General features: G+C 43.3%; 1 long non-coding RNA gene across 1 annotated transcript in view; it reads right to left on the bottom strand.

The window, feature by feature from the left end:
• LOC149124602 (uncharacterized) overlaps window positions 1–15869 on the bottom strand; it is a 58421-nt gene that overhangs the window by 29753 nt on the left and 12799 nt on the right. The window lies entirely within an intron of this gene.

Below are 15869 nucleotides of genomic sequence, written 5' to 3'. Positions count from 1 at the left end.
TCCAAAGCAGATACTCTATCTTCCCTGCCTCCAGCCCCCACTCAGCTCCTGGCAAGCACCATTCTACTCCTCTCTCTATGAATTTGACCATCTTTTACTGCACTTTCTGGCTCTTTGCGGACCTTTGGAGAAATGTCTGTTCAAGTATGTTGTCCATTTAAAAGCTGAGTTGTCTGTTTTTGTTGCTTTGCTGCTAAGTTGTTGCTCTATACAAGTAAGAACATTAGCATCAGATATATAACTTAGATTTTTTTTTCTCATTTCATGGACTGCCTTTTTACTATTTGTGATTGTCTTTGAAGTGGCTTTTTCTTTCTATAGTGTTGTATCTTAAAAAGATTTCCTTCCTCATCTTGGGTTTTCATCAACAAAAAGGTTATGTGTACCAAGCCTATTCCTCACGACACACAGCATATGCGAAACTGCTAAGAGATGTTTGTGAATTAAGTTGAATCACACACAATCAGAGCCCGGTATGTCCAGTAAAAGAAACCACGCCAAGAGCTTTAACAGAGTGAATGTAGTATAAGGAACCATAAGGCAGATGTCAGAGAGCTGAAAAGACAAATGGAGGAAACACAGATGGCAACTGCGGGAAGTAGTATCATCCCTTGGGCTGGAAGAGTACAGGACAGAGGTGGGGATTAGTAACATTTCTAGTGGGGGAGAGGGGCTTGTGGGATGGACCCAGATCTTTGCAGGTAATTCTGAGCAAGGTTAGGACTAGGGTGTGGCAATACTGCATGTGAATTACTGGTGCCAGGGGAAGAAGCCTTGTGGTGTTGACGCTGACAAGACATGAAGCAAATGCTAACCAATGCACAGATCCCCTGTCTTTCCGCTAGCCTTCCAGCCTTCCCCTGGCATCCTCATGGGGAAAGTCTGATATGGAGCAGCTGGCTAGGAGAACACAGGTTTTCTGCGTATTCGCCCCTCCCCTCGCCCCTCCCCTCGCCCCAGCGTCACTAAGCAGATTATTTCATGTGCTTGAGAAACATTTGCTGAATGGAACAAGAAGGGAACCTGGAAAACAGACTTCGAGAAAGAAATACAATGTCGAGTTCGCATGAATTTTCTGTTTTGTTCTTCACTCTTCTAAGACCCTAGACATATTTTATTTTAGTTTTAAAGATTTGTTAATGTATTTGAAAGGCAGAGTTATAGAGAGGGGGAGAGGGGGAGGGAAGGAGGGTGAAAGAATGTGGGGAATCCCACAGGAGTCCCAAAAGAGTTGCAGAGCACCGCTAACCCAGAAAGAGAAAGAGCAAAACCAAAATGGAGTTACTTAAGCTAAGCAAAGCCAAAACGGAGTTACTTGAGCTAAGGCCACGAAGCACCAGGAACTGCCTAGACCATCTGTCAGGACAGACTCAGGTGCAGAGGCCTGGTAAGGACTGGGGGACACTACATCATAAGAAGCCAACCAGCTGGCTACTGCATTACTTCACCCACACTACTGCACCACCATTGGTCACACCTAGACACCAACATCTGGTTGGTGACACCCAAAAGATGAGCTTGTGACTGGTGACACCTCAGGGCACCTTCACCGCCCACCTACCCCAGAGTGGGGATAGAAAGGCAAGCCTCACACCTGATCTTCATCCCTTCAGGGACCATGGCTCAGTGCAAGTGCAACTCTGCCCGAGTCTCCACTGACTGAAGCCCTGCTCACCACCCCACTGGAGCCACCTCGCCTGGACCTCTTATCAGTCTGCTGCCAGACCCAACACTGGAGCCGGACCAGACCTCTCATCAGGGGCTGCCAGACCTGACATCAAAGCAGGACCAGGCCTCTCATCAGGGGACCTCTCTCCAACTCCTCGCCTTGCCGTCCGTCTGGGAACTTTGAGCCTACTACCCAGAGTACCAGTCATCCCATGACTCCTGCCCGTAAGTGACTGTTCTGAGATCCGTCTCTCCGAGAGGTAACGGAGACTTTGGACTCTAGACTTTGACTTTTTCGTGACCATGATACGAACCTTGAGAACATAGCATTCATATTACATCCTTAGCCGTGAGTGTTTAGACTGGTTATGCTTTTATGCTTTTTATGCTTTATATTTATTACCATTGCTGGATACTTCTGGAAATCGCCTTACTCCTAGATGTGTGTTATGACCTGTGGACTAATGACATATTGAGTGATACTGACCTTTAGATGTGTGCCTTGAATATATATATATATGTATATTGAGTTATATTGATCATTGAATAATAAATTATATTTGAAAATAATATCACAATTTTGTGTGATTCTTCCCCATGCTCTGGCATGTCCCATTAGCCTTGTCAAGCTGCATGACAAGTGGCGTTCACGATAGTGAGACAGACAGAAACAGAGAGACAGAGAGAGACTGAGAGATCCCATCTGCTAGTTCACTCCCCAGATAGCCAGAGCTGGACTAGGCTGAAGCCAGGATCGTGGCACTCCATCCGGGTCTCCCACACGGGCGACAGGGGTCTCAGCACTCAGGTCATCTTCTGGCTGCTTCCCCAGGCACATTAGCAGGGAGCTGTACCGGAAGTCAGGCAGCCAGGATTTGAGTGGTGCTCACACGTGATGCAGGTATTGCAGGTAGCAGCTTAACCAGCTTTGCCACACGGCATCCCCCTGAGCATCTTTTAACTTTGAGTTGCTTTCCATATGAATTTCCTATTCAAAACCTCAGTTATTACCACGCTTTCTATTACTAGGCACTTACATTGTGTTAAAGGTTCAACATACTTTCTATTCCCTTTAGACACTCTGCAAGATCAGGTATCCACACTCCCATTTTACAGAGGAGAAACGTGAGGCTTGAAGCGGAGGTAGCATGCTGAAGATCAGCCGGCTAGCAAACAAGTAACAAAGCCAAAATTTAAAGCTTAGTTCTTCTGGAGCTAACTCTGTTAGCCACTGAACTCACACGCACACAGTCCTTCACACTGCTGACCACCCTTGTGAAGACGCTCATGGGCCACCCTGGAGCCTTCTGTCCCGTCTTAGCTAGCCTGTGAAGGAGTCCATACAGCACTAGGGCCCCACAGGGCCGTGCACCTGGGGCCTGGCCACCACAGCCATTGGTGACCCCATTCCCTCCCCCTTCCTGTGCTCTCGCTCGCTCTCCCTTTCTCTTGTTCTCTCTCTACACCCCCTCCCCCCCCCACACTGATTAATTGTTCAGTCATGAGAATGTTTTAAGGGGAGGAAGAATAAAAAAGAAAATAAGTGATAGAACTGGTCACTCTGTAGCTCTTTAAGGAGACTCCTTTTGCCACCTATGGAGACTGACTCCAACATGGAGGGGTGCAGCCTGGACTGTCCAGAACCTTCCTATACGAGTTTCCCAGTGCTGGGGTTTTGGGTCCCCGGATGATCAAGGGTCTGTAGTCTACACAGGAGGTCAGCAAACTTCCACCTGTGGGTCACTTATTTTCCACAAGTGACATTTTAGTGGGACCCAACTTCACTCATTCTTCTGTAGAACGTCTATGGCTGCTTTCACACATCACAGCTGACAAACTGCTACAGAGCCTGCCTGACCCACAAAGACCAACATATTTCCTAACTGCCCTTCGCAGAGAGTTTCCTGGGCCCAGCTGATGTCCCACCCACCTCATCAGCGTTTGCAACAGCTTCACGTCAGTGTTTTGGGATTGAGAGGTTCTTTTCAGTCATGACCTACATATGGAAAACACGGCTTCCAAGCACACTAAGTACAAGCCATGAACCTCGACTCCTGAGTGTGGCTTCCTGTGTTAGCTGCAAAATGGTGTTCCTCTCTTCCAAGAGATAAATGCCCCTGGGCAAGTGGAAGGTGTTGCCTGATATTTGAAGGATCTGTGTTGATTATTTAAGTCATTTTAGACTTTTTAAACATAAAAAAGAAAAACAGTGAGGGCCAAAGTCATCAATTTCAAAGAGGATCTTTTGCATGAGAACAATAAACTCTCCACCAAATGCTCTTACAAAAAAAGGGGCAAATAATTTCTAATCCTGCTCTTTTATCAGTTCATTGACCCCATTTCTTTTTTTCCAGAGGATCTAAAAACAACAATCCATTTGTATACTACTATTCTTGTTCCTAAACCTTAAAAAGTTCTGTACCCAAACTTCTTTGCCAATTCTACACACAGACAAGACATTTTAAGCAATGTGAAATAAATTTATTTGAATATCTTAAGGTAAAGTAAATACTGCATAAATTCACTTAATGGAGTACATGTACTCATGGAATTATGTGGAAAGCAAAGATGTATATGTGAGATCATGATTTCCAATTTTGAAGGAAAAAACTGTGGCTCTGACATATAATAAAATCACAATAATGCACCAGAGAGCTTACTATGTTTGACGATCTGCATGCACTGTGCTCTTGGCCCTCTCATGCAAACACTAGAAGAAAAGTTGAGAAAATGGACAAAGGACAAAGAGTTACCATGTTTTTCCATTCTTGTTTAATTCTCATGTAATCTAAACATCTGATTAATGCCCACATCATTGAGTTATCATGCTCTCTACTGAGATAATGCAATTCCTTTTATGACATTCATTGGGAGAGCACTATCCAAATATAAAATTATTAACAATTTAAGATAAGAGGCACTATGGGAAATTATTAGAAGTAGGAGATACAGTCTTTGCTCTTAGTTTATAAACTTGCTGGGAAACAACAGTAAAATAGGAAATGTGTAAGTGCTGGTGTAATTAGATTTGCTGAGCCTTTGCTCTGAAAAAATGGTCCTCAAACTTATTTGTACATAAGCATCCCCTTGTAGGGGTAGGGGAACTGGACTGCATGTTTCTAGGGCTCATCCTAAGAGACTGTGATGTTTAGTGGCACTCAAATATCTGCATATTTACCATATACCCATGGCTTCCTGACTCAGGTGGTTCATAAGCCGTGTCTTTAAAATAGACACTCCAGATGTAGGGGGGAGTAAAGGTGGCATCTGAGAGGATCAGGGAGGCACCTATCGCAGGGGATAATTTAGGGAAACAGAAGACCTCTGTCTTTTGCTGCCTCTCCCAAGTAACTTTTCAACTCTTCTAATTGGAAAAATGTAATAATTCTCCAACTAGAAATGGATTCATTTGGCTTGAAGTAGTGTCCCTACTCAAGTGCAAATATGTTTTGAAGGAGATCATTTGGACCTTAACCTTCCTGTCTACCCCAGTCTGGCTGACTTTATCGTATCTCCCAGAGAGAGAGATGTTGCTGACGGGGAGCAGCTGGTGGTGGGAACCCCATTGCCCAGAGTGCAGAGAGAAGGACCTAAAGTGGATAAGGCTGTTTCAAGTGTTCCCACAACTCCAGGCAAAACTGAAGACTTGGGAAAACACGTGGGAAAGAAGCGTGGTGTTCAGAAGGCTTCCACGTACAAGCAGGGAAGGTCTCAGAAGGTGGGAGGTGCACACACATAGACCGAAGTGATACTATAAACATTCTCAATGGAATTAACACACTTTAGCTTTGGTTCTTTTGTTTGTATCTATGCAACTTCCTAAGCGGAAAGCTTAAACATCTGATGTGCTTCGTGTTTGGAACTATGGCCTTGGACAGCCTGACTTAGTAGCACAGATTTCAGAGACCAGCTATAAGAAGCCTTAGGCACCTCCTTGATCCAGGACAGTGAATGGATTTCAACCCATGTGCAATCTCAAGTTGACTGGTAGTGACTGCCTGCTGTACTCTGTCAAAAGGTCTCTGTAAGTGATTAGCAATGTCTGTTCTAGCTGTCATGGGGATAAGACAACCCCATTACTCTAATATCCTAATTTTACACACACCAGGAAATTGAAATTCAGATTTAGTCACAGAGAAACCTCAGAAAAGATGGAGAACAGTAAGTTTATGGTTTGTAAATCTTTGTGTGGACATGGATTTAAAATGACTGGATTTCCTCTATTAAGAGAGCTGCCTACAGGATCACAGATGTTGAGAGAATGGTTTGCTTTTACATTATTAGAGTTCAGGGTTGTTGTGTGTACTTTTTTAACTTCTACCCTCTTTGCGTTTGCGTATCATTAAAATGGAATGTACCAAGGGATCAATAAATGGAAGCCTAAATATTGCAGAAAAAAATGTGTGAGTACATTTTTGGAATAAAAAACTCTTCATACATTTTCAAGTACTTTTAGGAATAATTAAATTGTTGACTTTACCTCCAAGTTCCTGTTAGGACTAAGGAAACAGAACAGGAATCAATGAACAAGTATGACATGCCAATATCAAGACAGGGTTCACCTCTTTCTACATCACATTATTAACCAGTTGCTGATTTAATGAAAAATTCTAGGCATCCAGAATCATTTCTTTGGGAAGCTTCAAATGTCCTGAAGAGGGAGTCTGGTATTACTCTATTTCTAAGCCTTTGAACAAAATAGACCTGGTAGGATTGGAGTGTACTAATGAAAAGGCTAGAATTCTAGCAAACCTAACCATATTCCAGTATTGGTCTCTTTGGAGTTTTGGGATGTAGCAGAAAAAAAATGTATATATTCCTTAGAAACTCTAATTACAAACACAGCTGGTAGAGAATTTTTTCAGCTTTCTCTAAATTTCTCTAATCCACCCGCTTCTTACAAAATGTGATTCATGTCTGGTCTCTACCAGGACATGGACAAGATCCCTTTGAGACTTTATTTTAAAAATTTCATTTAAGGGGCTGGCACTGCAGCACAGTAGGTTAATCCTCCACCTGTGGTTCTGGCATCCCATATGTGCGCCTGTTCTAGTCCTGGCTGCTCCTCTTCCAGTCCAGCTCTCTGCTACGGCCTGGGAAAGCAGTGGAAGAAGGCCCAGGCACTTGGGCCACTGTACTTGTGTGGGAGACCCAGAAGAAGCTCCCAGCTCCTTGCTTCTGATCAACTCAGCTCCAGCCATCGTGGCCATTTGGGGAGTGAACCAGCGGATGGAAGACCTTTCTATCTCTCCCACTTTTCTGTCTGTAACTCTACCTGTCAAATAAATAAAAAATTAAATCTTTTTTTGAGTTTTTTTTTATTTAGTAAATATAAATTTCCAAAGTACAGTTTATGGATTACAATGGCTCCCCCCCCCCCATAATTTCCCTCCCACTCACACCCCTCCCATCTCCCGCTCCCTCTCCCATTCCATTCACATCAAGATTCATTTTCAATTATCTTTATACACAGAAGATCGATTTAGTATATATTAAGTAAAGATTTCATCAGTTTGCACCCACACAGAAACACAAAGTGTAAAATACTGTTTCAGTACTAGTTATAGCATTACTTCACATTGGACAACACACTAAGGAGAGATCCCACATGAGAAGTAAGTACATAGTGACTCCTGTTGTTGACTTAACAATTTGACACTCTTGTTTATGGCGTCAGTAATCTCCCTAGGCTCTAGTCATGAGTTGCCAAGGCTATGGAAGCCTTTTGAGTTTGCCAACTTCGATCTTATTCCGACAGGGTCATAGTCAAAGTGGAAGTTCTCTCCTCCCTTCAGAGAAAGGTACCTCCTTCTTTGATGGCCCCGTTGTTTCCACTGGGATCTCACTCACAGAGATCTTTCATTTAGGTTTTTTTTTTTTTCCCAGAGTGTCTTGGCTTTCCATGCCTATAATACTCTCTTGGGCTCTTCAGCCATATCCGAAACTCTTAAGGGCTGATTCTGAGGCCAGAGTGCTATTTAGGACATCTGCCATTCTATGAGTCTGCTGTGTATCCTGCTTCCCATGAGGGATCGTTCTCTCCCTTTTTGATTTTATCAGTTAGTATTAGCAGACACTAATCTTAAATCTTTTTAAAAAAATTCCATTTAAAACAAAAAAATTCTGTCCCAGAAACTATCCAACCCCCATGTCTTTTCAGCTCTTCTCATCCCTCCTTGCCCTGAGCTCTGGCTCAAGTTTTTGTCTCTCTGGAGCATAGTCTCCTTCATCTCCATTCCACTTTATAGCTGGGTGTTCAAGTCTGGCCCTTTGTTTCTTCACAGAGTTAGCTACTGAGTCATTCGACTCTGTTTACTCAACAATTATTTATGGAACATTTACTGGGTACTGTAGGAAATAAGTCAAATGAGGTTCCAGATCACATAGATCTTGTAATTTAGACCACAACCAGATTCACGCGAGAAATGGCCTAAGCACAATTGTGTCCTGTGTCCCAAAAAAGAAAAGATGGGAGGCTGCCCAGCCTGAGAAGTAAAGAGAGTAACTTCTTGAGAAAGTAGCCTCTTCTCTGAGCCCTGAAATTGGAGCAGTGCTGGGTTGGGTTTAGGAGGGAATGGAAGATGGGGAGAAATGAGGGAAGAGTACCCCAGAAGAAAGGTAAAGCCTAGATAAGGCCAAGAGGCAGGAAGCAACATAAAGACAGACAGGAAACCAATGTGGCCAGTGTGTGTGTGTGTGTGTGTGTGTGTGTGTGCGTGTGTGAAAGAGAGCGAGACAGAGACTGAGACTTTGACTTCTGGCAGAGTATTTGAAGAGAGATGCCTGATACAGCTTGAACATTGTTCCTTCCAACACTCACGTTCAATTTTAACAGCCAGTGTGACATTATTAAGAGACAGGTCCTAGCCGGCGCCATGGCTCAATAGGCTAATCCTCCACCTGAGACGCTGGCACACCTGTTTCTAGTCCCGGTCGGGGCGCCGGATTCTGTCCCGGTTGCACCTCTTCCAGGCCAGCTCTCCGCTGTGGCCCGGGAGTGCAGTGGAGGATGGCCCAAGTGCTTGGGCCCTGCACCCCATGGGAGACCAGGAGAAGCACCTGGCTCCTGCCTTCAGATCAGCGTGGTGCGCCGGCCGCAGCGCGCCGGCCGCGGCAGCCGTTGGAGGGTGAACCAACGGCAAAGGAAGACCTTTCTCTCTGTCTCTCTCTCACTGTCCACTCTGCCTGTCAAAAAAAAAAAAAAAAAAAAAAAAAGAGAGAGAGAGAGAAAGAGAGAGAGAGAGACAGGTCCTTTCAGATTAGGCCACGAGGGCTCTGCTGTCAGCGCTGGATTAATGCTGTGATCACGGGAGTGGGGTCTTTTGAAAGCACAGGCCCTTTTCTCCATGTCTCTCACACACGTTCCTCTCACCTCTGCCATGAGATGGTGCAGCACATAGGTACTTGCCAGATGTGGCCCCTTGATCTGGGACTGCCCAACCTCCAGAAGGGTGAGAAATAAGTCTCTTTCCCTTCTCCAATATATTATCCAGTCTGTGGCAATCTGTTATAGCAGCAAAAAACAGTCTAAGACAATGTTAGCAATGAGGACAGAGAAAGGGACAGGATCATATGGGATTCTGAGGACCACGTTAAAGACTTTGGTCTTGAGCTTGTGAATAATGGAAACCCCCACAGGGTTTAAGCAGGGAGCAGAGGGCACAGCATCCCTCAGATGCCACCTCTAAGGGGTACTCCTGCCTTTCCCCAGCATGGTCTGAGAATGTAGCGTACCACCTCGTAACAGAAACAAACAGGGGCAACTCTTCCTCTACTTGACCACAATCTCCTCGTAGGTAAGAGTTGTTTTTTTTTTTTTTTTTCATCTTTATATAATTTGCAGTGAAGCTAGCGGGAAAATGTGGAAAGAGTTTATTGGCATGGAAAGAGCCGTAGCCTCGGGCAGATCTGGCTTTGATTCCTGTCACTATGCTTTTCCAATTCCATGACACTAACCATGTACCAAGAGCAGCATCGAAGGAGGGCCCACCCTGGGTGCAGGCAATAAGGGTGTGCATCACTATTGAGAATTTGAAACAATAATAAACTCGACCGAAAGTCGATCTGCTTTTTATTATCGCCATGTGCTGGCAATTCTAAACAATGTCCACGATAAAATACTCCTGCACAGAACAATCTTTTGTGGGTCTAAGTTCTAAATAACTGCAGTGGTTACTGTTGAGATATCTTTCAACACTTTATTTGAAAATTTTGAGATATATACAAAAATGGAAACAGTTTTAGAGGGAAAATTTGCCATCTAGATTCTACCATTTTGGCACATTATATTGCTTCATCTAAATCTGCAACTGTCCATCTATCAATTTTAGGATACCTTTGAAGATGCCTTCATGAGTACACTGTCTCTAAATATTTCAGTATGCCTATTATTAACTGGTTATTACTTATTGATGGGTGTTTAATGCTTGTTTAAGGCTAATTTTTTTCCTTTTCTAGTAAAATTGGCATAACATGAGATGCATAAATTCAAAAGGGACCATTTTGTAAGTTCTGAGAGATATACACCTGTGTGACCCAAACCACCATCAAGATTCTGAAAATTGCCATGACATCAACAAGTTATCTCATTTCTAAACAGCCCCCTTCAGTCCAGAGGAAACCCCTGTTCCATTTTTTTTTTCACAAAAGATTAGTTGTGTCTATCCAGAACTTCACATAAATGGAATCATATAACATGTACTATTTTAGGCTTCGCTCTCTCTCCTAATAATGCCTCAGATTCAACTACATTGCTGTTAGTGTCTATAGTTTTTCTTCCTTTAAAAGTGTTTTTTAAAAATTTATTCATCTGAGAGACAGACACACAGAGACAGATAGACAGATAAACCTATCTGCTGGTGACGCCCCTAATGCCAATAACAGCCACGGCTGGGCTGGGGCTGGGCCAGGCCAAGGCTGGGTCAGGACTGGGCTAGGGCCAAAACCAGGGGCTGGAAATGCAATCCGGTCTCCCATGTGGGCGGCAGGAACCCATCACTTGCGCCATCACTGCTGCCCCCTGCTATCTGCATTGGCAGGAAGCTGGAGTGAGGAGCTGGAGCCAGGAATCAAATCCATGCACCCTCATTATGGATGCAGGCATCTTAACTGCTGGGCTGAACACTGACTCCTAGTTTTCCTTTCTTAGTTCCTCAGTAGAGTAGTTCTTCCCTCTGTGTGAACACACCACGGTTGGTTTACCCATTCTCCTGTTGACGGATACCTAGGTTGTGTCATCAGTTTGGCTGTTTAGGAAAAAAGTCGTGATCGATTTTCATGTTACAAGGTATTTTGTGAGTTTCTGCTTTCATTTCTCTTGGGAACATGCCTGTAAGTAGAATTGCAAATTGTAGGGTAGGTGTTTGTTTTAGTTTATCAGAAAACCTTTTTCAAAGTGTTTCTACTTTTTACAGTCTCATCAACAATGTATGAGAATACTGGCTGCTCCATACCCTTGCTAACAATTGCTATTTTCACTCTTTCATTAAAGTTTAGCCATTATGACTTTGTAGCAGTAATGTATGCTTTTCCCCCAAAAGATGTATTTTAATTATTTACTTCTTTCAACAATATTTTTATAAAAACATTTTAACATACATAAAAGAATTATACATATTTATGAGGTATCGTGCTATTTCCATACATGGATACATTGTGTAATGTTCAATCAGAGGAAATGTGTCCATCTTCTCACACATTGAATATTTCTTTATGGTGAAAACTCCCCAAATCCTATCTTCCTAGGTCTTTCAATTTTTCTAGAGAAACATACAGTATGTTAACATTCCCACAGTCACCCTACTGTACACCAGAACCCCAGAACTTACTATCTAGCTTACTAGATATCTAGAGCTTCCTCTTCTCTGGCTATAACTGCATAATAATTAATCAAACTTCCCCATCCTCCTGCCCTTTCTTCCCTCTTCTGCCTCTGCTAACAGCCATTATCTTTTAACTTCTAGAAGATCACTTTTTTTTTTCCAGATTTCACCTCTGAGTGAGATCATGTAACTGTTACCTTTCTTGGCTTCGCTTATTTCATTTAATATAATCACCTGTTCAATCCATGTTATTGCAAACTACGCTCTTCATCCTTTCTATGGTGTAGCAGTACTTCATTGTGTATCTGTACCACATTTTCTTTACACATTCGTCAGTGCATAGACAGGTTCTTTCCATTCCCTGGCTTTTGCGAATCATGCTGCAATAAACATGCGAAGGCAGACGTCTCTTGACAGAATGATTTCATTTCTCTCGGATGTATACTAAGGAGTGGGATTGCTGACTCATATGGCAGCTCTACTTTTAGTTTTTGAGGAACCGCTACAGTGTTTTCTATAATGACTGTCCTGTTTCACATTCCTACCAAGTATGCAAGGGTTCCCTTTTCTCCACATCCTCTCCAACACTTCTTCTCTTTCTTCTCTTTCTTCTCCTTCTTCTCCTTCTTCTTCTTCTTTCATTTTTTGACAGGCAGAGTGGACAGTGAGAGAGAGAGAGAGAGAGAGAAAGGTCTTCTTTCTGCCGTTGGTTCACTCTCCAATGGCCCCCACGGCCGGTGTGCTGTGGCCAGCGCACCACGCTGATCCGAAGGCAGGAGCCAGGTGCTTCTCCTGGTCTCCCATTGGGTGCAGGGCCCAAACACTTGGGCCATCCTCCACTGCCTTCCCGGGCCACAGCAGAGAGCTGGCCTGGAAGAGGTGCAACCGGGACAGAATCCGGTGCCCCGACTGGGACTAGAACCCGGTGTGCTGGCGCCACAGGCGGAGGATTAGCCTATTGAGCCGTGGCGCCGGCCTGTTTCTTCTTTTTGATGATAGCCAGTCTAAGTGGAGTGAAGCAGTATCTCACTGTGGTTTTTTGATTTGCAGTTCCCTGATGATTAGTGATGTTGAGCATTTTTTCACGTACCTGATGACAATTTGTATTTGTATGCCTTCCTTTGAGAAATGTCTGTTTAGATTTATGGCCCATTTTAAAAACTGGATTGCTTGTTTGCTTTTGTTATTGAGTTGTTTGAGTCCCTTACATATTCTAGTTATTAACCCCTTGTCCTATGTATAGCTTACAAATATTTTCTCCCATTCTGTGGTTGTCTCTTCACTCTGAGGATTGTGTCCTTTGTTTTGTAGAAGCTCTTTAGTTTGATGAAATTTTATTGGTCTATTTTTGCTTTTGTTTCCTGTGTTTGCGGGGTGGTATTGTGCTTTTTATTTGAATTTCTAATGACTTATGATGCTGAGTGCTTTTTTGTGTACTTACTGAATCTTCATATAGCTTCCTTTATGTGGTATCTGTTCAAATCCTTACCCATTTTTATTGGGCTTTCTTTTTTATTACTGTATTAAGGGGGATAGGTATATATCCTGGATATGAGTCCTTTGTCACATATACCTTTGAAAATATTTTCTGCCAGTTTGTGTATTGCCTATTTGCTTTTTAAATCGTGTCTTTTGGTGAACATAAATTTTAATTTTTATGAAGTCTGATTAGTTTTTCTTTAATAGTTATGGCTTCGTCTTATCTGAGAAATCCTTGGGGCAGGCACGGTGGTACAGCAGGTTAAGCTGCCACCTGTGAGGCCAGCACACCATACTGGAGTGCCAGTTCAAGTTCTGGCCTCTCTGCTTTTATCCTGCTCCATGCTGATGCACCTGGGAAAGCAGAAGATGGTCCAAGTCCTGGGGCCCCTGCCACCCACATGGGAGCCCTGGATGGAGTTCCAGGCTCCCGGATTCAGCCTGATCCAGCCCTGGCTGTTATAGACATCTGGGGAGTGATGCAGCAGCTGGCAGATCTCTCTTTCTCTCTCCTACCTAGTCTTCCCTCTGTATTCTCTCTCTCTCTTCCTTCCCCTTTTCCCTCCCCTACCCCATCTCTCCTTTTCTCTGTTACTCTGCCTTTCAAATACATGAAATAACTCTTTAAAAAAGTGATTTTCATCTACTCTTTAATCATGAAGAAATTTCCCCTGTTTCTCCTTGTTGCTTCAAATACTTTGCATTTTTTACCTTTACGTTGAAGTCTATGACTATCTCAAGTTAATTCCCATGTATAAACTGAGGTAGGGATGGAGGTTCTTCCTGCTTCCCCTTGTAAGTTTTCAGTTTTTCCAGTTCTGCTTTGCCACTTTAATGAAAAAAATTTTAAAAAGGCCATTTGTAATCCTGTTCTATTGATACATTTGCCAATTCTTATTCCAGCTCCACAGTAGCTTTTGATAATCTTGAAGTCAAGAACTATAAGTCCTTTAGCTTTGTCCTTTTTAAAAACTGTTTTGGACATTCTAGTACTTTTATTTTCACATAAATTTTGGGTATAATTGCTTATATTTTTATAACAGCATCCCCTGGTTATGATTGAAGCTCTATGAGATCTATAGATAACTGTAGAAAATTAACAATTTAAAATCCAGTTTCTCAATATACGAGCCTGGTATATTTCTTTATTTAGGCCTTACTAATCACTTTTTAAAATTTATTTATTTGAGAATGGGAGAAGGGGAGAAAAAGTTTTCCCATCTGACTTTTTAATCCCAAAATGTCTGCAGTGGGGGCCGGTGCTGTGGCACAGTGGGTTAAAGCCCTGGCCTGAAGTGCTTCTCATATGGGTACCGGTTCTAGTCCCAGCTGCTCCTCTTCTGGTCCAACTCTCTGCTGTGGCCTGGGAAAGCAGGAGAAGATGGCCCAAGCCAAAACTGAGAGCTGGGAACTTAATCCAGGTCTTCCATGTGGGTGGCAGGAACCCAACACTTGAGCCATCACGACTGCCTCCCTGGGTCTGCATCAGCAGGAAGCTGGAGTCAGGAGTGGAACTGAGTATTGAACTTGGGCATTTCAACATGAGACAATGTGCATCTCAGCTGGCATCTTAACTGCCAGGCCAAATACCCTCCCCAGGCTTATAATTACTCATAGAAATAAAAATGGTCTTCAAAACATTAATGGAAAATGCATTTTATGAAAAAACTATGCATATATTTGGTAAGAAACTTTTTTGAGAAGTATACAGATATTGAAAGTTACAATTGGCCGGCGCCACAGCTCAATAGGCTAATCCTCTACCTAGCGGCGCTGGCACACCGGGTTCTAGTCCTGGTCGGGGCACTGGATTCTGTCCTGGTTGTCCCTCTTCCAGGCCAGCTCTCTGCTGTGGCCCGGGAAGGCAGTGGAGGATGGCCCAAGTGCTTGGGCCCTGCACCCCATGGGAGACCAGGAGAAGCACCTGGCTCCTGGCTGCAGATCAGCGCGGTGTGCCGGCTGTAGCGCGCCAGCCACAGTGGCCATTGGAGGGTGAACCAACGGTAAAGGAAGACCTTTCTCTCTCTCTCTCTCTCACTGTCCACTCTCCCTGTCAAAAAAAAAAAAAAAAAAAAGAAAGTTACAATTCCCTGGTTCACTCCCCAAATGCCTGGAGTGACCAGGGCTATACCAGGCCAAATCCAGACTACAGGACTTCAATACAGGTCTCCCACATGACTGGCAGGGAATCAGCTACTTGAGCCATCACTTGCTGCCTCCCAGGGTCTGTATTAACAGAAAGCAGGAATCAGGAGTGGAGCCCAGACTTGAAGTCAGACACTTCCACATGAGATGTCAGCATTCCACGTGGCATTAACTTTTAATTCCATTTTCCATGAAGTGTTAAAGTATACTCATACCAACCTGTTGAATTGAAATGGACACTATGAGAAACAGTGACTTGATCAGCCCTTGTCCTAACTGTTGATGTACAACTTAATACTTTATCCCTTTTCATATTTTTTTTTTTTTGGTTTTACTTAATACTATTGGTTGAACTCTGTAATTAACACACAATTATTCTTCGGTGTTTATTTAACAGAAAAGTTATCTCTGTTAAATATAAGAGTGGGAATAAGAGGGGGAGAAGATGTACAATTTGGGACATGCTCAAGCTGACTTGCCCCAAATGGTAGAGTTAGAAACATGCCAGGGAATTCCAATTCAATCCCATTAAGGTGACATGTACCAATGCCATCTCACTAGTCAAAGTGATCAGTTTCAGTTCACAACTGATCATAATGATAGGTCTAAGAGTCAAAGAGATCATATAAACAAGACTAGTGTCTGCTAATACTAACTGATAGAATCAAAAAGGGAGAGAACGATCCAACATGGGAAGCGGGATACACAGCAGACTCATAGAATGGCAGATGTCCTAAATAGCACTCTGGCCTCAGA

Source organism: Oryctolagus cuniculus, chromosome 9 (genome assembly GCF_051225735.1).
Source record: "Oryctolagus cuniculus isolate XC-2025 breed Fujian yellow rabbit chromosome 9, ASM5122573v1, whole genome shotgun sequence".
Taxonomy (NCBI): domain Eukaryota; kingdom Metazoa; phylum Chordata; class Mammalia; order Lagomorpha; family Leporidae; genus Oryctolagus; species Oryctolagus cuniculus.
The sequence above is the reverse complement of the archived record's forward strand: the minus strand, read 5'-3'. Positions and strand labels throughout refer to the sequence as shown.